Genomic DNA, 24,872 nt, shown 5'->3' with positions numbered 1-24,872 from the left:
ATCTGTGATTTTGCTAGTACTTGAGTGACCTCAGTAGCCATGTTCTTTAACATTTTACCTCAGACATCTTGCTGTAAGGTCATATATCTAGTGCTGCACCACTTTCAAAGTCTACAGTTGCTGTTGTACTGGAACTTTTCAGTGCACCACCGTTTACTTGGTGGTTGGGCAGTGCACGCCATCAGCTGTTGTCAGAATACTTATGTGAGCATGTGAGCCCATCAAAGAAAGGGGTTTCTAGTCGATATATATGTTAGATAGAAAAGGCAAGTATTTTCTATGTTTATCTCTGCATCTAAGGAACTGACGGAAGGTGGCAGCAGTACAAAAATGGCAGTGGGTGTATTGTATCTCATGCGGTGTTAGTGGAGCAATTCTCCTCTGGAAATTGCAAGGGAAAACTTTGTTCTTTTGTGATTGAGATAAATATGTCCTTTGTTAGAAAGCCCTTGTTAAAAGATCGCAAAAGTGAATTGTCCGAGGCAGGAGCACCATTACTGGTCAGGAGAATTTCCCCCCTTGGTTTTGAAAGCAGTAATCATGAGCAGGAACTTCAAAACTGCAACTAAGCAAGAATATCAGGATAAATAGGTGATTGGAGATGTAACAGCCCTTTAGTTGAGAAGCTATGGAAGGTGTTGAATGGCAGTAAAAAAAACATTAGAGATAAGCTTAGTTTCTCTGCCTAGCTCCAGTGTGCTGTGTTTATGAATGCTGATAGGAGAATTCCCATATGTAGTGCTGAATTAGTTTCACAGACAGGAGCTTGACGAAAAGAGTGTTTATTTTTGTGGCTTGAATTAAATCCTGTGGTAAAAGGCTGTAAAATCATCTACTTTAGTGACAGATGCAGGGTAGATAGTGAATATTTTGGGTTTATGCTACAGTTGTTGCATATTTTTTTAAATTAGTTGAAGCAGTTTAAAAGTGAATATGATATGAGGAAATTTTATCTCAAATGGAGTTCAATAGCTACTTGTCAAATCGAATTTTAACATGGATAGTAAAATATAGACAATGGAAGATAACATACTATTTACAATTTGGGAAACTTCAGTTAACCTCTTGATCTTTTGGGAATACAAAGTGTAAGGTTGGGGATTACTTTTAACTTTCATTCCTAAGAAATTGACACACTATGAGCTATCATATATCTGTTTGTCTTGCTACTTTTTAGCTTATCTTGCTAATTGTGTCCTTTACCCTCCTCTGGATCTATTCCCTGAGGCTACACAGAACTAGTAGTTGACTTAGCATGGTGTTTCCAGTAAGAACTTCTGAAAAAACTATTTTAAGGTAGTTATGTTTTTTCATAGAGAAATGTAAGTAAACATGTCAGTTTTACTGTTTACTAAGCACAGAAGTGGGACTATGAATCTGTCTTTCCTTGTCATATTTAATTTCTTAATATGTCATTTAAAAGTATATATAGCCCGAAATATTTTCTATTAATTGGAGGGGGAGGAGGGGTTAATTCTAAATGGGTGTATAACAATCATACTGCAAGTAAATATGAATTAGGTTGATACATTTTCTCTATATTTTTGGTAAGCCATAAAATAATTAACAAATGCAAATTACCTGCTTATCTATGCTGCCACAAGAAGAAGATTTAAAGTGGAGCTATTTGACAATGTACAGACCATATACAAATCATTGCTCCAAATGCTGGTGATTGCTTGAAAAGAAAGCAAGCTACCTAAGGTATGGAGATATGGACCAAACAGATAATTAAATGGGCTGCAGTCATGTGAAAATTTAAATTTATGTCTATACTTACTTTTGCCAGTGATCCCACTGCAGTCTAGGTAGTACAAAAAGTATATAGTCTAATTCATGTGTGTATCTCTGCAAGACTGTGGCTTGGTCATGGTAATTTGGAGTGTAACAACTAAAGCTTTCTAATTAGCTTTAAAATTATTTAATCAATCTGTGAATGTTAAAACTGATTAAAATTTAAGGGATGTGATTTATGGGGTTTCATCTGGCCTAGACTGTGAAGTCCCAATGTACACTATGGATAGACAGACTTGTTTGTGTTATTTAGAAAAATCTCACAGAAATCTTCAGATTTTAGAGGGCATTCATATTAATTAGATGTTTTCTTTGTTTCATTTTTTTTTATTGAAGCAAAGGGAATATAGCCTAACTAATCAGAATTTGATTGCATATTTCTTTAAATATGTATCTTTCTGTATCACAGTACCTACATATAATGCTTAATACAGATCATTTCATATTGATCTGTGACTGTCTGAGTAAAACATATAGATGTACTATATAGATACTTATATGATTTGTCCACTCTAAGCCATGGTTTGAGGATTAGCCAAGTATGTACCCAAGACTGTCCATATAGTTATCTCAGATTATTTGAACATGACTGAAGAAACACCATCGCTACCACCAGTTCCATTAAGAGAATGCACCTGTTGTTTGCCAGAGAACCAGTGACTGGCAATGAGAGGTGTATAAATCTATTCTCTTCCAGTGAAAGACAAGGGAAGGCTACAAGATCCTTGTATATATATATAGGAGGATATAAAATGCTAATTGAGAGAAGAGATATAATTTAATGTAGAAGAATATCTTTTTATCTTTTGGCCTCTTCTCTAGAGGTTACACTGTATGATTAAATGGGTGTACTAATTTCCTGTATCAACTTGGGGAACATGTTACTGGTAAACATTCAGTGTGCACAGATTTATTGCTCACAGAGGTAGTGTTCCAAATTAAAGACCATTCTCCTTAACCTATAACTTCCATGTTAAGCATCAAGAGCAGAAGTGATTTCTGCCTATAGCAGATAAGCTACTAAACCAGCAGCACCAAAATGTTCCTTCTTTGTTCAGGGTCTGTCTCTTGTGGCAGTGAGATTTCCTCCATTAGTTGATCTCAGAATAAGGTCAGACTTCCCTACAGTACTTTACCAGCTGCTCTTGTCCTGGTCTCTCAATATATGGCCCCTACATGAAGCATCACTACAGTCTGTGCCAAGGATTGAACAACTTCCCCAGCAGCAGTCCAAGCACATTTTCATTCAAATCATTTCAAACAATTTCTGAATATGTAACCTGAAGGTGAGTCATTGTCTTCACTTTTTCACAGTCACTTGGCTCTCCATATCACTGCGGATAGAGTGTTCCTATGTGCTGTTGGATGCTGAATATCACGAATTCAACACTCAGTTTCTGTCTTCCCTGACTTCCCAGTCTTCAGCTAACAACATACTCCTCAAGGACCTTGTAATGAAAATTAGCATGGCTGGAGGCAACTTCTCTTCTAGCCTCAGGTGGCAAAGTGCCAATCCCTCCTTGATTCAGACTTAAAAATTTAAGGAGAACACAAGTATCCAAAAATATTGCTTCTCTTCCTGTACCATTCTCAGGAGAAAATCTGAATATAGTATTGACTGAAACTTTTCTTCCTGAACTATTTCAGTAGCAAACAAAAATGTCATATTTTCTGTTTGCTCAGTCCTGTGGCAATCAGTAGAGATTTTGGGGGGAATTTTAGGAGATATCTGTATGTATTTTCACATGCACCCAGGTATGTATTGGACTATGTAGCTGTTTTTAAAATGCAGCTTCATTTTTTTTTTTTCTTCTTTTGGGGCTGTTATGTAGAAGAAAGCCAAGGAGTATTAAATTGTATAAGAAATAAGAGCTACTAGCTGTTGATAGTAAACTGATATGTCCTTGACTTAAGAAAAAGTTTAAAATCTAAGCACATCAGGCACAGTTAATCAGGAAAGAGAAGTACATTGTCTACTAGAGCTTGTTTGAGAATATAAAAATTAAATGGTCTGGTACTGATGGTTTTGCCAAGCCCAGAATCAAATTTTAGGCTTCCTATGAGGCAGGTAAAATCACTCAATTATAAAGTCTAACAACCACAATTAAAGAGGAGCCCCAAAGATATGTGAGTATTCTGAAAATCCGAAAGGCTTGGCACTGACTACCTGTGTGTTGCTGGTCATCCTTTAAGGCCTTTTCCAATTAATATTCCAGGAAACGTCAAGGTTACTTCCTTAGAAAATTGTACATATGGTACAGATAGCTGCAAGTCACGGTTAAAGTGGGTATGCAGGTAATTATACTGTGAATAAGAGTGTCCTTTTTGTTTTGTATAGTAACGAAATGGATCAACACACTTTTAGACTAATTTTGGTGCTCCTCTGCTGGATTAATAAACCCTAACAGTAGATCAGAGTAGATCTTTATCTTAGCAAATGGTCAATGAAATTCTGGAAGTTTTTTCCTGCTGGAGGGGCTGATCTGTGCCTTGGCTTTGTGTTTAGCACTGCAACCATTTTCTAGCAGTTGATGGACTGGGTGTTTTGAATGCACAACTAAAAATGAGGCAGCCTGCTTGCGTTGTGTAGTTATCCAGACAGTACATGAGATGATCATACCAAGTAGGATGCAGCTGTTGTCAGTTCAGCTGATGCAAAGCCAATGAAGTGTGAGGAGTAAAGGTGTAGAGTAAAATGTTTTGACTAAATAAGGAGGAAAGAGACTTTTAACTGTAATATTTGGTTATAGTTAAAAGGAACATATTGTCTACTAGTCAATTACTTTGACTAGTCAATTACTAGTCAATTAGTTTGTCTAGTAATTATGAAACTATTATGAATCACAAGTTACCTAAAGGAGAAACTTGAGCGTTTGTTGATAATGTTTCTTACTAAGATCAAACTAACTGTCTTCTGTTTTGTGCAATGAGAGCAGCTGAGTAGGGCCTGCTTCACTTTGTTGTCCATTTCTGTACTTGGCTTTTCTTTGTTTTTTTTCAAAATAGCCTGTCAGAATGGGATGCCAAATTATAATAAACATTGCTCCAAATAGCACTCCAGAAAGAATGTTAGGTGTGCTTTTATTTCTTGTTTAAACTAATTCAACTGTTTATTTTGCAAGTATATTTCAGCTTTGATTAATAAGGTGGGATGTCACATTCTTAAAGGCTGCCAAAATTTATCCGTTTATATATTTTAATTTTAAGTCAACACTTATATTATTGTTTCTCTGCTTGATGAGGTTGCCAGTTGCTCAGCCTCAAGGATAACCATTCAAAATACTAGATAGTTACACGATTCCCATAGTTAATTTACGCATTTCAATCAAACAAGAAATAGCTTATGGTCTGTTCCCTTGTTGATTATAGTTTCTTCTATCTTAAAAGGGCTATACTTAAAATTTGCTTGCTTATGCCAGATGGCAAGTTCGTAATTAAATTCACTTCTCATGTGTCTAATTTTTCTGCTTGCATTTTGACAAAGCAAAAATCTCAGTAGGGCCAACAGATTGTTGGTGTATATTAACAACATTAATAATTGTTATTTTTACAGTCTTTCTTGTGAATGGTAGCTCAAAGAAATCTTATGATTTAAGCTGTGACTTAACCTTTGGTACTAAGGCTCTGCTTCAATAGAAGTTCAAAACTTTAATCCATATTCTTAAAAATTACTTTCTGTACACTTCTACTGTTGCTCTTTAAAGGCTGTTTGATTTTTTTTTTTCCACAGAAAGTAGGAGCACAAATTGCTATTTTATTGTGGTGGTTGGTGAGAAAAATTGCTTATTCTTTTTCTACTTCCTTTCCACTGGCCTTCTTTTTGTCTTCCTAGAACACCAGAAGAGGTAAAAACTCCTGAGATCTCAGCTAAATGCCGAGCTTCCATTTTCTGCCTGATGAGGACAATCATCTTGATCCAGAAAAATCACTCTGGATTAAGTACTTCAGCCTGGCATTCTTAAATATGGTTCAGTACAGATTCTTCATGGAGTGATCTTGGGAAATCATCAATTCAATTATATTTTTTAATGTAACTGTGTTTTGCTAACCAAAGAGTACCCAGACCTTCAAGGTAAGGAATTATTTCTGTGACCTGTTTTGCTGGGTTGACTGTGTACCTGTATGGTACAGGTCTAAACTGATTATTTGCAATTTAGAAGTGAGGGACTTGGACTCATCTCCAGAGTCAAAAATAGAAACACTACAAAATGCTGTATACTTCTAGTTTCCAGAATAATAACTAATGTAGCTGTGGTTTGGGCTGCTTTACTCTATAGCACTAAAAATGCTTTTTATTGTGGCTTTTCTCACCCTCCACCCCATTTCTGGCATTTTGAAATGCTAAGGCTTTTTTTCCCTGGCGTTCTTTTAGTGAGTCATAGGGTGTAGTATGATTTTGATGGCAAAATTAAGAGTAATCTACTTTAGAACAGTTTTACAATGTCAACTTGTAAAAGTTAATCGTTCAGTGTTTCATAGCATGGCTTTAAAGGAGAAGTAAAATGCTTTGGAAACATGGCTTTTTCTGGCTACCAAAATAACCACATGAGATAATCAGTATTGGATAAAAGCTTTTCCTATACAGTCTGCAAGACATTAATTATTCAATAACAGTGAAAATATGTCTGGTTTCAGAGAATTCATAATTTGGTAATAATGTGGTTTATAATGTGCAAATTGTTGAAGAAAAGTGTATACTTTGTCCGTTAGCCAATTTATCATACTGCATACGATGCTCGTGTAAACATAGGTGGGTATGACCTAACCTGGGGGCTTTTTGTTCTTCTTAGTTGCTGTGTTCCTCAAAAGGAAGCAGAGAAGATTGTCATTCCTTAGGAACATTTAAAAATACTCTAAAAAAGACAATTTCAGAAACCACAAATTTACCATGGTGTATAAAAGCAAAGAAACACAGTGAGGGAGCCTGCAGCTCCAGAAGAACAGTTAAGAGAAGAAATTGTAAGGGCCACAGAGCTGCAAGTCAGGTTTCACAGGTGATAAAATGGAAACCTCCTTGATTCTGGAGAGAGCTTCAGAAATTCTGCAACTCATAGAATTACTGAGGGGACAGACATCAGGTCTGGAGGGAAGGGTTCTTTGCACAAAGAGAAATGGCCAGGAAATTACTTGTTCATAGGCTTTCTTCTATTTATATTCTGTCTTAACTGCTTGATCCCAGGTTCTCTATTTTAAAAAATAAAAATTCTATTCTATAATGTAATCTGGTTTACTTTGAGGAGCTCACTGTAAAGGAAAAGTTTAAGCAGATCCCCTTTAAAGTTTCGTTTTATATGTGTAAATATAAGAAAATTATCTAGAAATAAATCATGTAAACTCATTTAACTTTCTTATACAGCTGAAACCTTTATTACACCTGATTCCCTTTTACACTGAATATTTATCAAAACCTGTGAACAGAAGCAATCATGTAAAAGGAAAACAATTACAACTTGTTTTTGTCTAGATTATTACTAAATGAAGTTTAGGACATAGGTTCATGTAAAATGAAAACAATTACAGCTTCTTTTTGTCTAGATGATTACAAAATAAAATTTAGGACATAGCTTCTTTATAGTCTTGTTTTACTCTCCCATTGATTTATACCTAATCTTCATTTCACTTGGATCATGATTTAATTAGGTAAATGACTAGACTTAACATATTAGCCAAAACGTACTTTTGGGTTAACTCCTTCTTCAATTTTATTTATTTTCTTCTGTTTTTTCAGCTTTTAAATTTTAGTTCATTTTTTATGGAGGTACTTCTGATGTTTTGTTGCACAGGTTCAGCTTACAAAATAAACTAAAGAAGGTCTCTTTAGGTCTCATAACAAATTATTAAGTACGTATTAATTTATTTATACTAACTAAACAGCCAGTCTTAACTCGTTCTCTCTCTTTGAGCATACATGCTGGTCTGTAGTATGACCATCCCACAGTAGCTTTTTCCACTTGTTTAACAGGGAAGAAACAATGTATTAATACTGTATTGTTTTCCTAAATATTTAATAGTGTTCCATCTTTTTATCACTGTTATGGATTACTGAAGTTTTAAGAAAATTAAAGTAATGCAGGTTCCTATTATGGAAATAATTTAGTAGTCAGTTGCTCCAAGTATAAAATTACAATCCACTAAATTCTGGGTGTTGAGTGTGTCAGGGCATGAGCTCTGGGTTCTGTTGTAGTGCCCTGGCCAGAGCACTATAATTTTCAAATTTCCACTTCTCTTCTTCTAAATCTTCTGAAACAGGAAACCTTTTTCTTGTGTGCCTCTACACTGTCTTTTTTTTTCTTTCTGGGAAGATGCATGGTGGTACTGAATGAAAAAAGTATTCTAACTAATGAAGTAGACACTGAATAACTGGATTTACACTGAGTTTTAGGCGCTTTTATATGCTTTTGTTTCAAATGCAGGTTAGATACACCTGCTTTATTATCTCAGAATTAAATATATGCTATGTAACTGAAAAATAACATTTAATGATAAAATAAAGTGGCAGATTTTTATATCTCTTGATTATCGGTATTTCTGCTCTGTCAGTGAATAGGGAAGGAAGCAAGAAAAATAAAAGAAGATAAAAGAAATAGGAAGAAAGCAAAAGAGAGTGGTAAACTCATTTTATTCTTTAGGGTTTGTATCTGTACAAACCTTCGTGCAATATGAGAATATGAGTACAGAGGCAGTGCTTCCAAGACCTATTAAACCTATTCTACCATGGAGGGACAGTCAATCTACCATGGAGGGACAGACAGGGGTTTTGCTTTTGTTTTTAGTAAAGGTCAGATGATGTAAGAGGAAATGTTATCATCAAAGAACATGAAACATTCTCTGTTCATTGTCAGTGCTTTTGACATCTGTTGTAGAAGTGATTTGACATACTGTATGAAATAGACCTGTGAATACACTATTGTGCCTGTCCCAGAGTGCTTGCAGATGGCACTGTGAGTAGGTACACAATGATTCATATCCTAAAATAAAAATCCAAATGCACAAAACAGTGAACCTGTGAAAAAATGCTTTGCTCCACTCTCCGATCCAGTATATTAGAGAGTTTCGTATAAACCAAAAGTATACATTTCTTGTTTTCTTCCTGAAAAAAGCTAACAATTAACTTCCTCAAGCCACAGTATTTGAATTTTGTGCTTTGTGCTTAGAAGAATGCTTAAATCATACCAACAATGCAACAGACAAATTAATTCCAAGTCTGCTTTGATATTTAATATTTGATGTTTTTATTTCCTCCCTAATATTAAGTCAGGCAACATTTTCTGCTTTTAAGTACTTTTTTTAGTACTATAGCAAGGTCCCTCCATTGTGTCTTCCAGTCTGCACAAGCTGCAGACTCAAATTAGTATTTGCTCCCTCAACTGGACTCTTTGAAAAGGTCTACAAAATGAGCTTGCTTGTTTGCTCTTAGAAAAGAAATTTATCCCATCTTACCTCTATTCCAAGGCACCTGTCAGGCTCATCTTTGCACAGAGTGCAGCGCTGAGCACAGAGTACCCATGCAGCTTTTTACTTGTTGTTTCACTACCTAATCTTTTAAAGATTCATGCAGAATTAACCCCACAGAAATTAATTAATTTTTAATCAGATTGTGTGAAGATGCAAGCCAAGCAGAAGATACCATTTAACATGTCCTCACCCAAAAAAACCCCTTAAATAACCCTCTGTGACAGTTTGAATCAGTTTTATATAAATTAATTTTGTGTCTATGTTAATTTGAGAAGAGACTGAGTTGAGCTTGTGAATAGTAAGTGAAAAAGATTCCTATTCTAGAGCCCCTGAGTGTACTGGGGAAGAAAGTCCAGGTGACTGAATGTGGCAAAAAAAGGGATAGAGAAGATGGGTGTGGCAGCAAGGAACAGAGAGATAACAGCTGAAGCAGAGATTGAAATACTGATAGGAGAATCAGGCAATAGACCCACAACCAGCTGTTCATGCTCACACATGGAAAAAACTTCTAGTAACCAGACAGAAGGACCTGCTGTGCACTGACACACAGGGCAGTTGGACACTTATGAATTAATTCTTTTATTTTCATATTGTCTTGCATAGTAATTTTTCTAGTTTAGTTTATTCTTGTCCATTCTTAAACAAAACATAAATATTCTGAGTTTCAAAGCTGTTTTGAACCTCCTTATATATATCAGGTAATTAAACAGTCTAAACAGATCTCCCTTAAAGCCTTGTATTTGTGGGTCATGTGTTTATATTTCAAAAGGTTCCCATTGAAATATTTTCCACTTTTTAATTGTTTAAAACAATCGCATTTTTATAGCTTTAGTAGATGCAAGAGTAACTTTCAAATGTTTGCTTCTGTTTATATGGTGATATGGTTTGAAGCTGGCTCCCTGCCAAGAGTCCAAACCTTACCACCAGAAGTCCCGTCCCCCCCGCAAAAACCTCAGGGAGAAGAGGGAGAAAAACAACCAACTAAGAAATAACCCGAAACGAGAGAGACAGCTAAAGTGATATATATAAATATATTTACACTTATATATACAATTTAAAATATATATATAATTTTCACAAGGGAAGGGGAAGGGGGAAGGGAAAAGGGAACAAAACCAAAAATAAAATATATATATATATATATCTCCCAATCAGTAGCCCGAGATTTAGTAAATAAAGAGTTAGCAAAGAAAATATATCACCACTCTCCTTGGGACAACCGAGAGTTGCTCCGGGACGATCGCCGGCAACCTCCGTCTCCCAAGGTCAACAAGGCCTCACCAGGCCTCGCTCCCCAACACGGCAGACTCAACAGCAGGAACCTGCACCTCCAAGCCGCCGGAAGGAAAGAGAGCGAAGGCCTCTCCTCCTTTCTTCTTATAATCTGGCTTACGTAAAAATCGTAGGGAATACTGGGTAAATCTGGACCCTTCCTTGGTTACAAACTGGTCACCAAGGAAGGCCTAGCCCAAACCACCACATTCGGGAAAGATATAATCCTCTTTTGGCTCACTGTTTTGCTCACGTTTAGAAGATTACATCCCTTTCTGAATATTCACTGTAGCCCTGTTCTTAGGAACAGGCAAGGTCTTGATCTATCAATAAATGGCTGGCTGTCCTATCCCTTACAAATTTAAAAAGCACATCAAACATGGCCAACTCAAATTCTTTGGAAGGAAACACAAAAAAATTGATTCCAACAGTTCTTGTTTTATATCATATTTGATCCTCTAACAGCAATGGGAAGACAGGAGAACTGGAAAAAATAGTTTCTGAAAAAGTGATTTTTCTGTTGCATCATTTCAAGTTCATAAGTAACTAAAATGCAAAAGAACGAGAATCAAGGAGGCTCGGACATTTCCTCTCTGTTCTTGGAAGTCCAGAGATGTCCAGTAAATACTTAGTTTTTATATTTTCTGACCATTAATAAAATTATCCTCCACTTTAAATGGTTGGGAATTTGGTTAGTTTGCATTTTTGCATTCATACTTTTTTCCCAAAGTATGTGCCATTTTATCATTAATGTAAATTTGCTTTTGCTACACCACTTGACCTTTCTGAACCATTAGCAAGGTATCTTTTAATATTTCATATGGCAAAACTTCTGTTTCATAGGATCATTTAGGTTGTAAATGACCTCTGATATCATCTGGAGTTACACATCCATACAACCTAATTTTAGCTATTTTTACTGTTTACTACATAATTACAGTATTTCGGATAAATTCAGTTTACCATACTGGCTAGAGTATTGTTGTTCCTTAAATACCCTTTGGGTACTAAATCCTTACCACAATCTTTAAACATCTCACAGACTTAAAAAATATCTGACAGAGCCAAATAGCTTCTATGTCCTTTTTAGTCAGATGAATTAGTTAAGCTGATAGCTGATAGTCATTGTCTTTTCCACCATTGTGTTCTTGGAATTTGAGGAATATGCAGATATTCTTGAAATCTTGTAGGTATACACAGAACTTTTTTCAACAAAATTATAGGGAAAAAAATAGAATGGATTAAAATGGCAGAATATTCAAACCACAATTTACCTATCTTTTGCCATAGCTTTTTCATGCTGTAAGTTCGCAAGTACTTCTAGTTAGTCAAATATGAGTGGACTCTGACAATGTGGAAGATAAATATGTTTGCTTAGTTACCTTTACAGGACTACGTCATCAGTCACTGACTTTCGAACTCCAATTGGAAAGGAAGTTGGCAGGTTTTGGTGAGGAATGGGACATCAGCATTTTTGAACTGTGAATAGTGAGAGAAAGATTTAGTTTTTGTACAAATGCTGTGTAACTCCATAATTAAAGTTATTGTTCATTATACTAATGTATTCTAATCTTATGCTTGCAACATAAATATTTTTTATTATTTTATTATTTTACACATAGATTTTGACTAATGTTTATTTCTCATTTATTGTAAACTCTGCTGTCATGAATATTTAGAGTCCAAACAGGTGTTGGGAGTCTAGTGTTTCATTTGTGTTCCACAATTTTAAGCTCAGTGAATTTTGGTCTATCCCTTGTAAGATGTTGTCGGTTAAAGTAGTCAGGAGGGCCATTCAGGAATATATCTTATTATTTCTCCATTCTCATGAAAAATTTTGCTTTCTCTTTCCCTTCTTTGCATTTAAATAGGAAGACAGCTGCCTTCAGATGATACAGAACTCACTGACAGTTGCCCTTGCTTCAGTCCTACTGCATGAGAACTTCAGAAGATACTAACTGAGGTATTTATTTGGTTTTTTCATTTTGAGAATTTTTACTTTTCAGAAAGTAGATGTGTAGAAGAGCAAGACAAAGGATATCATGAATCTAGACCAAGAAGAGTAATCATATGCAGAAAATAACACAAAGTTCTGTCCATAAAAAGAGCTACTGCGTGATACAATCTAATCTTTCTATAGCTGGGCGCTGTGTTAGTCCATATTTTTTTATAAGTTCAGAAATCAAATAATTACCAATATACCAAAAGGAGACATGTTAAAATGCCATTTAAAATGTTCCTTTTTTGAGGGTCATGTATCCAGTTTTATCTGATTCTCTGATTTTCTCCAAGAATGAGCAAAAGATTTTGCAGGAAATCCCTAGAATGAATCCCATTCATCTAAATAATGACTAAATAATGAACCTTTCAAGACTATCTATCATTTATAGATTTCTTCCTCTAATACTTACAAGGAATTTCAATTAAATAGGAGCTTTGGTGTTAATGTAACATACAAAGGCTTTCCTCACACTTTATCTTTTATAAATCCCCAAGATTAAATATAAAAGCAGCTTCAAAGCTATTGTTAAATATTTTATTATGAAAAATATTTGTCTTTTTTGTCAGATATCGGTGAATTAATTCCTTTGTATAGAAAAGAACTTCTCCATTTGTATATATAAACAGAGTCTGATAAAGGAGCAATGGCCATTGAATTCATAAAGGGAAAAAACTATCTTGTAAGCCTGCGATCAGTTGGATTTGTGTCAGTCCTAAGTTTATGATCTGCAGCTGTTAAATGTCTGATAGGAGCTTCGTCTTCTGAAGCATGATAACAGTGCGAGGGCATGGCTGGAAAAAAGGAAACGTGCTTTGAGAAATGAAATTGTCCAAACACATGGACAATGATTGCAATGCTTTATATAGCACAAAACTTTTGTTTTGTAAATCTTACAAAATGTATGGTTTAATGCTTTTTAAATTGCAGACATCTACCAGCACAGATTCTAAAACCTTGTAGGTTGAACAGAATTGTTGGTTAGTGTTGTGCAGTCAGTCTAATATAAGCAGTAGTGGCCTGGAATCCTTGTTTCTGTGTTTGAGAACTCGAAGCTTAAATGATACTGAAAAAATATGTGTCATAATTTCTATAATTTCATCTTAAAATACATAATATATGGTACTTTTATTTTATATATAGCTCTTAGTATTTATGCACGTCTGTATTTTATACCAAGATAGGCTTAACTTTTTGGAAAAATTCATAATTGTTAGTGTAGTTCTTGTATAAAATTTATATGTACTATTATAGGTATATTATAATATATGTATTTTCTTCTTTTAAAGAGACTTTTTATATACCAGCCAGTTTGGATTATAGCTAGAATTATGTTAGCAAGAAAATGAAAAATTTTCAAAAAGTCAACTGTTAAAATTCAGTTGAAAGTTACATATGGATTCAGAGAAGAAAGCAGAAGCTTTTTTGTTTCTAATTATGCATTATGTGCTTTAGCAGCAAACTCTGATAATAGTTTTTACATGCAGATTCTATGAAGTGCTGCATATTCTTGGATTCTCATAAAGCAGTTGACATTACGTGACAGGTTGAACCATTTCAGTGCACGTTATGGATTGGTTATGTCTTACAGTGGGGCAGTTCATTTCTGGAATCAGTACACAACCATTTTAGCAGTAGAATTAGCCGCTTATGTCACAGATTATAATTAGCTACATCTTTGTGCCAGAGCAACAGGATGGAATGCAAAACACAGCCAAACATGTGAACGAATTTTCTTCCAGTGATATTTGGCCAGGCCTAAAATATCTTCCACTCCAGATTTGAAAGTAGTGGAAAAGTTAGGCAATTCTCTCTTGGAAAGAGACTGATTGTAGTGTATTCAGAAGACCACATTGTTTCAAATCCCTACGGTACGTAACAATTTTTTTAATATTTGTTTTTATATCTGTAAAATATTAACATGTTAATAATTGAGTTTGGTTTTGTTTGTTCTTTGCTTATTACGTGGTTGTATTGAGCTTCTCCCCATCTGATTTTCTGTGCAACACTTCAGGCTGATTTTGTCCTTATTTAAGGATCATTTTTGATGCTTATGTGATTTATTTTAGAGCCTAAATTATGCATTCATGTTTAATTACAATTATTTTCGATTCTGATGGTTTAATTTTACTGGTTTTTACAATTAAATGCAGTATTAAGTTGCATAGTTTAAACCTGCACTTTTATAATATTAAGAAGCTAACTCTTAGTACTTTTTAAATCTTTTACAATCATATTACTGTACTTATATAAATATATCATGTGCAGTAGTAAACCTCTGATGTTTGGGGCTATAAATTTTTCTCAGTGTATCTATCACATACTGAAAGTTAAATTTAGTCAAGAATGTATCCATGCTTCTACTGAACACTTCTTTTTGGCTTGATAGTGTGATAATAACCTTCCACCTGAGGAATTGTGACCAAAATCAGTTCTAACTTCTGTGAAGCATACTTGAATTAATATAGGGCATATAATTATGTGTATACGGAACTCCTTTTGCAATTCTGTAATCTCTTTGAATTGAAATACATTTTCTCTTGGATAATTTTACTGCCTGAAAGAAAATTACTAACTGGGTATCAGTGGATTACTGGCTCATTATCAAATGATTTGTTGGACGATACTTGGTGTCTTGCCACCAACAGGTGCTTGCACTGCATACTTAATCATGAATCAGAACATAAGTTCCTAAAACAGGATATTGCAAAAGAGTAGGAATATGATTTTACCTAATCAACACCAGTCAGCTAGGCTCCTTTTATAGAGTTATGGGTGTTTTTACTATTTCTATCTTAAATCTCCTCCTGCTTGAGGAGGAGGTGATTCATGTCCCAGAAGTGTCCATCTATCTCCATTTTCTGTGGAGGGGGCATAGGTAAATATGGCTGATGCTGTCTGTATTTAAAGAGATGAATTCTAACCTGCATAACCACTTCCAAATTAGTTATCCATTTGAGTGAACTGTATTAACTTTGTGCCATAGGGTTCTGAAAGTTTGTCGTCCATTAAGATTTTAGAGGTTTTGGTTTTGATGCAGTCACAGATTATGCCACTTAACCTGAGATGAATGTCTGTTTATCTTCTAAACAAATTTGCTATTAGTCACAGACCTCCTTTCAATTATGTATTGAAGAAAAAACTGGTCCTAGGATACTACCAAAGGGTAAGAACCACTGTATGGAGTTAAATTAAAATAAAAGGATCTAAATTAAGCCCACCATTAGAGAGAACCAATTGAAATCTCTTTTCTAAACCTTTATACTTTTGCTAATAGCATGCAGTTGAAAACTCAGTGGTTTAAAGCACATTATATTTTGAGTTTTATTCATAATCATAAGGCTTTAGTAACAATGTGAAGATACAATATTCATACTTACTGTAATAGGTTTGTAATTATACAGATATGTGTGATTATACTTAGTGTTGAGAATACTGAGGCAAAACGTATGTTTTAAGCTAAGAGAAAAGAGTTTTGGAGGAACAGTTGAAAGAAAGAAATGGAACAGAAAGTTGGATGTACAAAGACCCTCTTACCTGAATAGCCTTGTGAGATTTATTTGTTCCTGTGGAAAGTAATGTGTTTTACATGAGATACAAATCCCAGGTCCTGACTTCTTACAGTTTTTAATTATTTTCATGACTTGGAATTAAGTAAGCTGGATTTCCTTTGGACTTACTTCTCAAAGTTGATTGTCTTACATGTTTGATGAGTGCTGACTGAAGGGTTTTTGTTGCAGAGACATTTACAAGGTCTTTCTCTTGTACAGGCTTTCTGATATAAGGTCTTCTTGCCCTTTTTAGTCTCTCAGTGGAGACATAAATGGTGTTTGTTATTTTCCCTGTTCTCTCATTTTCAGAAAGTTTGTAGGAAAATAGTATTTGAGATCTCTACTTGTCTGTTGAATTTGGTTGAAATTGGCCAAGAAACTCAAAAGCTGTTGAAGGAGGAAAGGAGATGAAAGGGAGACAGATGATGTTGTTGTTGACATAGGGTTTGGTTGCTTTTTAATTTATTAAACCAGGATAAAAGCATCATGGCAGTTTTGATAACAGGTTAATTCAATATCCTGGTCAAATTTTCAGCTCAGGTAATAATATTCTCACTATTTAATTCATCCTAACTTTGGCTACCTGGGCCAGTCTTTTCATTAAACCTTTCTGTATATCTGCCAAAAGCTGTTAAACAGCTGCTGCCTTTCATGCCATGGTTGGTTATGTTTCTGTGGTGGATGAAGTACCATGTTTGTATAAGACTGTGAAGAGAAATATAAACTAAAGTACATAATTTTTTTTTAAATGGAGTGTGGTATGTGCTGGAGTGTTGAATAATGCTGGTATTAGCCATAAAAGGCATGGTTTTCAATAAGACATGTTTATTTGTTTGTGTGTGTATGTGTATCCTGAAAGTATGTTTGTAAGAGTCACATATATATGTATTGTCAAGAATGGGATGTAAAGGTGGAATCATTTGTAGTAATGACTGTTAAAAAACTCTTCAGTTCCTCCTTGTTTATTTTCTGTGCTGTCAGTGCTCTGAGGAACAGCATTCTTAGTACCTCTGCTTCACCTTACCTTTTCTCATAGTGCAAGTGACAGATACTAAATTTTATAAAGCCTTCTTGCATCATTGCCTTCTTAGTTCTGGATATTAGTGGCTTTCAGAAAAAGCTGACTGTGTAGAGTACAACAGCCTCTGTTTCGTGTTAAAGTTTCATGCAAGTCCTCCATTGAATTTCCAAGCTGTTAGACCTGTCTCTGAGGAACAAGCAGCCTTAGTCAGGGATGGCTGCTGATGGAAGGAGACGTCTGAAAAGTTCCACTGCACCCCATTTCCTCAGTTTTGAGGAAAAGGAGTTTGAAGTGAGGAGCAGTAATAATTAAATAAAAAACATGTTCTGGTGACTCCAGGCTGCTGAAAGCAGAATAAAGTGGAAGAGTATCAAAAAATAAATGCTCTGCAATGAAGCTGAGTCAGCAGAGCACAGCTATGGTAAGGGACCCTAACCACAAACCAAGCTAAATTAGCAAAGCCGGAGACAGCTAGCTCCATCCAAAGGCGTGTTCCAGTCTGGATTTGAACTGGAATAGATGATCTTCAGAGGTCCATTGCAGCTTATTTTTTTTCCTAGGTTTCTCAGAATTTGTTCAGATTTTCTGAAATATTCCCTGTACTGTTATTATTATTTACCTCCTGGTCTTGATTAGTCCTCTGGTTGTCTTACCAGCTGATCCAGTCTGCAGTGTTTCAGATTTCATGGAGGAGGAGGGCATGACAGTTTAATAAACATGGGAAATTGGTAGCTAGCAGTATTCTCTAGCCACATAAAGTTCCCATAAATCAGTGAGAATTAACTTGTAATATTTGACTTGAATTTTACTTGGAAATACAAGGAAGGAAATAGACAGATTCAGAGCTTAAAACCAAAAAAGTAACAATGAGTTAAAATAATACTTATATCAGCATTCCCTATGACCTGAAAGGTCACAGGAGGATATTTGGGAGACTGGCAGAAAAGGTTGTAGTTATTGATTGCCTGAGTGAGAGTTTTCACAGTAGGGATAATAAAATGATAATACAGATTTCAATATGTGAAGGAAGAAGAGGTTGATTTGCGTTTGGCCTAAGTGCCAAACAAGAGAGTGAGCATGGGAAACAATCCCAAAAGTCAGCATGGATGAGGCAGAGAAGGCACTGTCAAATTTGGTTCTCTCCACAATCATGTAATAGTTATCCTGATACGCATTGTGCCTTCGTACTGCACTCCAAGACTTCTAGCATATATTCTAGTTCTGATGAGGGCTAAAGTGGTGCAAGTTCACCAAGAGGGTACCCAGAGCCAATTTTTACGTAGTATGTGGCATAGAATTTTGTGGAGGCAGAGCCTAAATTTTTGTAGGACAGCCAGCAAGACCAAGGTAGGACATAGTAGTCCTATGTTGCCTACACTATTTTCAGGCTATTTTTACAGTTTCAAATGCTCAAATAGACCTGGTGAAGGGCCTGTACACCAAAAAATGTATCTAATTTTCTGCATTACTGTTTCGTATAATAAAGCATTTTTCTTTTAGCCCAAACACTTTTTTTCCCTGTAACATTCTAGGTATTTTCCATTTAATGAAAGTGCTGAGGAGGGCTTCTGAAAACTCTATCTTCCTTAAACACAGAATTACATTACAAAGTAGTGTATTTCGTTCTGCATTATTTCATGAGTCATTTAATAATTATGTTCAATGCATGTGTGAAGATAATGCTCCCAAAAGCAGAAATGCAGTTCCTATATTTACAGTTGTATAAGACTATTAGTGTATTGTTATAACAGAGAGGAAACCATTTGTAAGCTATATTCAATGAAACCTCTGTATTTATCTGAGTACCTGAGTACCTGAGTATCACATTCTTTCTGAATTATATATTTCATTGAAATTCTGTCAGTAACAACTTTCACAATCTGTAAGAGTACTTACTTTTTTAAATATATATTCTTTTATTAATTTTGCTTTTAGTTTTAAACTAGTAATTTTGTCTGTTGAATCGATAGTGTTGTGATTCATACTCGATGATTTATTTTTCTTGATTTTAGTCATGTTTAAGGATGACAAAGCCATATCTCCTTATGGAAAACATCTAAAATACTATTTAAGTTAAGAAAATTAATATGACTGTCTTCCTGTATGAGAAATCCCCAGGTACCTAGTAACATATAGCTTTAACTCAGGAAAAAATTCAAAGCTAGCATTCAAAAAACTATCTAGAAATAAGCTTTGATTTAGGATTGTTTAGTAAGGGAAGCATATAAATGTCTAGAATGCAAAATAATTAAAACGAAGGCAGCAGAAAGCAAATTAACCTCCATTCCTTTGCATTATCAGAATATTCCATATTTTGTTACCTTTTCCTTTTTTTTTTTATTTTCTTCAGCATTCCCTTGGTGCTTTCTCCCCGTATTTTACAATCTCTGCTTATACATCTCATATTTTGTTTCCTGAGTGTAGTCTCAACTTACCACTTTTCGCTTATCCCCAAGTGTCTACTCACAGTATTTATTTTACTGTATTTAAATTATAATGTGGATATTTTTTCTTTTTTACGTCTGGTTTCATATTTTGTTAATTCACAGCTAAAAAGAAATTAGAACACTTACAAGACAATTTTACCCTGCCAAAATAGATTTCAACATTGTGATAGATTATTTTAAATTTCAGTTGAATTGACCCAGCACTTTCTTTAAATTGAAAAATAGATTCTAAAGTCTTGAGGACACTCTTTGCTTTGTACACTTGAGGCTAACAAAAATCTTTCAGTTGTCCTTATATTGAACTAAAGCTTTTCTGATGCATGGTTACCTTCCAGAAATGTCTAAGATTGTTCTTCAACTGCCATGTAAGGAATCAAAATCTATCCGACATAGAGTTTAGTTGCCCAGATGTTAGAGAACAGTTCAAATCATCTGCAAACCTGGACTAGAATAACGTCCAGAAACTAAGATCTAGCATCATTTATCTTTATTTTGCCATTAGAAACTGGCATACTTCTTGCAAATTTGAGTTTAAGAAAGCCTAATTTGCAGCTCTTTCTCTTGCTGAAGAAATCTTTGCATGAGAAGTCACCACCACTGTTCTGGGATTAGTGATATATTCATTTCTTGTAGGGACAATTATCAGAGGGCTTTAATGAAAATATAAATTCTTTGCTGCCTGCCTGTGACCAACAATAGACCTCATCTGCCAAACATATGAGGATGTTTTTGAACATATTGGGACCTCTTATCTATGCTGTTGTGTAGCTTACTTTTCCAAGTAAAGGCTTTGTTAGTCAGTAAAGCGGTTTTCAGGATTAATGATTCCTACACAGTGAAGTAAGTTTTTTTCTTGAAATAGGGCCCTAGTTCATCCTACAATGCATGTAGTAAGTGATCTGAGCATGCACAAAAGACACAAAACTGCGTATCAGAACCAGTACTTCAGCACGAGCTGCAGTTTTCTTTGGGCCTACAAGGAGCAAGGAATTGTTCTTAATGCCTTTAATTTGCTTTCAGAAACCATGGTTAAAAATTTCAAAGCTCTGGAGCAATCTGGAGTAGTCTCTTACTCATTATTTATGGTCAAAATTGCAAATAATACTGCAGCAGATGCATAGATAGCAAATAGCATACTGATATTGTTATTAGACTTTCCTGTTATATCGTTCCTTTTTTAATTTATTTTTTTTTTATGTTCTGGGTTGCTTCTCTGGTAATATCTCAGGCAACAAAAAACTGATGTGTCAGGCACTACTGTCTAATTTAAGGAACAATGTCTAACTGGAGTTTAAAAAGGCAGGTTATACTTGTGTTCTATGAATATCTTTTCCTGTGTGTGCCTAAAGAATAACTTTAGAAGCTACAGACGTACTTTCTGGAGAAGATAACAGACTTCTTATTTGATCCAAATAGGAATTGTTTTCCAGTTACTCAAATTAGAATCTTTAAAATGAAGAAATATGCCAAAAATAAATCTTACATTTCAGATTACACTATTTTATTTACATCAGTAAGCCAACTTTAATTGGAAGTTAAGAATTTTAATAGTATCTGCTGATTTCCAATTTGGATTAAATACTTTGTATGAAAAATTCTACTTTGAGATACAGAGAGTGTATATGTTATGTCAAATAAGAGATTTTGCTTCTAGTTTATCTTGGAGTGTGTGCATGCTTAACATGTACTTCAGGTTTTGTTTGTGCTTCATTTGTTTTTACAGCTATCTGAAAGATCAGCTATATCTTTCCTATAGATTTTAGTCCAGGAAGGGATGTACTGGTCAAAACCAGTATTTATACATTTTTCCATGTTCTTTATCTTCTGTGTTTGTTGCATTGCATTATTACTTTGTCACGGTTGCTGAAGAAACTTAGAATTGGTTGCTACCTAAACAGCTCAAGTCAACATCACCAAAAAAGGCTTCTGTAGTACATGTCTTTTGATGATTTCCTTATGTGTCTAATACACATTTAAATTAGCTGGGTTTTCCCCTTTGTAAGTAAAAATGAGTAATAAAGTTGTTATAAGCAGGACTGCAGTGCAACAGAATCACATCAATTTGTAGTCTTTGACATTTAAAATTCATCAGGATAGGGCAGAGGTTTAAAGTATGTAATGAGAGACAGTATACATAGGAAAGCATTTTGCTTCCCTTCTACAGAAAAGGAAAGTGAATTTGAATTCTTAGTTTACTTCCAAGTGACTTGTCAAAAAAAGGTACAATTGTTGCTTTCTAGATACAGGGTCAAATTATCCTATTTTTTAAAGCATACATGTGATCCATCACTTGAATTAGGAGGGGAAAGCATGAGGATTACTTTTCATCTCTAGCCTCTACATCTAGTTCTATTCCTTATTTCTTTTGTGTATTTTTATTTCACTATTTAAAAAAAAAAAAAAAAAAGAAGCCTCACAGAATAAGAGTATAATTCCATTTATTATGTGAAATCGTTTATCAAAGCTAAATAAGCTACTTTCAAGGTCCATAATCAACACAGGAAAACACCACAAAAAGGACTTATCTGTTTTGTAGTTGGGCTGAAGTCTACTGTATGAACTGGAAGTATCCCCCTAAAGACACAACAGCATTCTATGAAATGGAAGTAACACTTTCATAAAAGTAGCAGCAAAATGAGGAAAAAGAGAATATGCCAATGCATATGACTTTATGTACTTAAATAGAGCTGTTTCTTTTTGCTCTCACAGACAGTACCTCCAGCCAGCACTGACAACATGAAATACTTTTGCTGTGAACAACATTGAGGATAATATTAAAGGACTTTTGCAAAAAGCTTTCTCATAGCAGGACTTGCATTAGGAACAAGATTTCTACAAGATAAATTTTGGCCCTGCTGTGGATAATCATTGCTCTGTGATAGGAAAACTCTTCTATCAGACACATAGAAAATAAAAATATCTTTTTTACTTAAAAAAGTGTTTTTAAACAAAAATATGTAGTTGCCTTTTTTTTTTTAAAGTATCGGAAGTTATTCTTTGTCTAGTAAACATCCACACAAGATTATGACAGCAGAGATTCTTTCATGATTTATCTCCATCAGAGGTATTGCTTTTTCTTCACTTTTATAAAGAATTTCAAGTCTTTTGATGTGTTCAGCAACACCAATGAAGATTATTTTCCCATCCCTCCCCTGAGTTAGCTTTGGAATTCTGGCCTATGTGTCACACTTCTAAGTATATAAACAATCAGAAAAAGCATGACAAAAAAATTTTTAAAAAGTATGCCTGCCAGTGTTTTGAGATTCCTGGTGTTGTCTCCAGGGAAGGAAAATTGAAGGCCACAAAAACAATTCTTATTTGTATTTAATGGCCCTTAAGAAATGAACCATTTGTACACAGAAACCTAATTTTTGCTGCAACTCAAACTGACAAACTACCAGATCCTGTTGTCTGCAAAGTTTAACTTTAACATGTGTTAAAGTAAAATTTTATGGTTCTTTCTTTTCTTACAATACTGTACATTGACAATAAAGGAGGAATGAAAAGTAATGGAGAGCATCCAAGACATAAGTAACAGAGCAAAACAAAAACAAGTAGTTTAGAGCAGCAATTTAAATGGCAATACAAGCATGAGATGTATCCATTTTGTCAAATACTCAGATAAACTTTTCTTAATGTCCATGGCACACAGAGACATAGAAACCACTCTAAAGGAGTCAAAATTCTGCTTAATCACCAAGGTTAGGAGTATTACTGCTGACCTGATATAATAAAAGGTTGAATGGGATGACTTAAAGGAGTTCTTAAATGTTCTTTCCAAATAAGCTGTGTGCTTAATAAATACTCCTAAAATAAATTAAAACTGTATACCATGCAAAAGTGTATTGGTTTATTCTTTGACCTATTCATCCAGATTTCCTGTTTCTTAAAATTACGACATTGTTTTTATTTCTCCTTTTATGAAGGAATATTTTTTCAATTGAAATTAGTGTGACTTTACTGTGTTTATCTAGAGAAGATAGGGGGGTTTAACTATTATTAAAAATACTACAGTGATGCATATCAGAACTGGTTAGCTCCTTTGAAACACTAAATTGCAGTCAAAACCACAGCAGATTCTGTTTGTCTTTTGGAAAAATAAGTGAACTAAAGTTTAGAGGCAAACTAATTTTTGTGAAATCACGTTTAATACAGATTACCTGTTCTTCAAGAAAAGATGTTATTGCAATACAAAATTACCAATATTTAATATAGGCAAAACTTAATCTAACATTTAACTTAGGTTCATTCTCTTTCCAACACAGAATAAGGTATTTGATTATGCGTGTCAAGAATGTAAAATGTATTCAATGTGCACGTTTGAAGTCAAAAAACCACATGTAAATTGTGCTTAGGTTCAAAGATAACTATATAAGAATGAAGTTGTTTGCCAAAAAGTAAGCTGAAAGCATCCCAGAAAATATTTAAGAGAATTATGTTGAAAGGACAGATCAGGATATATGCTCTCTATGAAAAAAAGTTTGGGAAGGCAAAAGTAACTCAGCATGGCAAATCAGCAGATTGAGGGAAACAATTAAAAGAATTTCCCAAATCTGAAGTTGTGTGCAAATTAACAAAACAGAAAAGGTCGTGAAGTCAGGCACGTTAAATCCAAATCCAGTACCACTGGGAAAAAAATGTTTGAGGAACAGTGAACAACATGAATAATGAAAAGTCTTCCCTCAAACATGAGAATGGCCAACACCTACCAGCTAGTTTGTATGGTAAATGAGTAAGACTCTAAGAAGAGTGGTTGGAGAAGGATATAAGGACTATGACAAATTATTTTTTTTTTGTTTTTCTTGAGTATGGAAGAAACTGGAGCACTTTCTGTGATATAACTCCACTTTATGATTACTCATCAAAGGATCTATTCCAGAATAAAAGGACTATAGAAGGAACTTATCTACAGGAGACGTATAGATAAAGTATATAGTAATATTCAAAATCAGAAGATGCTCAATAAAGACCTCTGAAAAAAAAAAACAAAACAGAAATAAAATAAATTAAATACTATTGGTGATAAAAGGCCAGCTCTAAAGGCTGGAGAATCCTAGATTAATTTAGATTGGAAGGAGCCTCTGGAAATCATCCAGAAGTCCCTCCTTCTGTGTGTTCAATTAGGGAGCTGTAGGAGACTTAGCAGGGCAGCACTTCTCCTTTGGTCTTTCTCATAACCTCCTGAATGTCTTCATTTCTGTTTCAAAGCAAAACTTTCTTTCCTCAGTGCACGTATCCATCCATTGCAGCATTCCAGTCATACAGGCTATCCACTATATTTTTGTAATTCCGGTGGGATTATTGGTCTGCAGCTGTGCATGAACTTCTGATTG

General features: G+C 34.7%; 1 protein-coding gene across 4 annotated transcripts in view; it reads left to right on the top strand.

Moving 5' to 3' along the window:
• Positions 1-24,872, top strand: part of SGCG (sarcoglycan gamma) — a 112,352-nt gene that overhangs the window by 21,483 nt on the left and 65,997 nt on the right. For 2 of the 4 annotated variants that reach the window (XM_027652425.1, XM_027652416.1), the window contains exon 2: positions 12,393-12,484. The gene's annotated coding sequence lies outside the window, so the exon portion shown is untranslated. Of the gene's footprint in view, positions 1-12,392; positions 12,485-14,289; positions 14,392-24,872 lie in introns of those variants that run through there. The other 2 variants (XM_027652433.1, XM_027652442.1) reach the window with 2 other exon arrangements.

This window comes from Corapipo altera, unplaced genomic scaffold (assembly GCF_003945725.1).
Source record: "Corapipo altera isolate COAL_440 unplaced genomic scaffold, ASM394572v1 0, whole genome shotgun sequence".
NCBI lineage: Eukaryota > Metazoa > Chordata > Aves > Passeriformes > Pipridae > Corapipo > Corapipo altera.
This window is presented reverse-complemented; position numbering and strand designations above follow the sequence as displayed.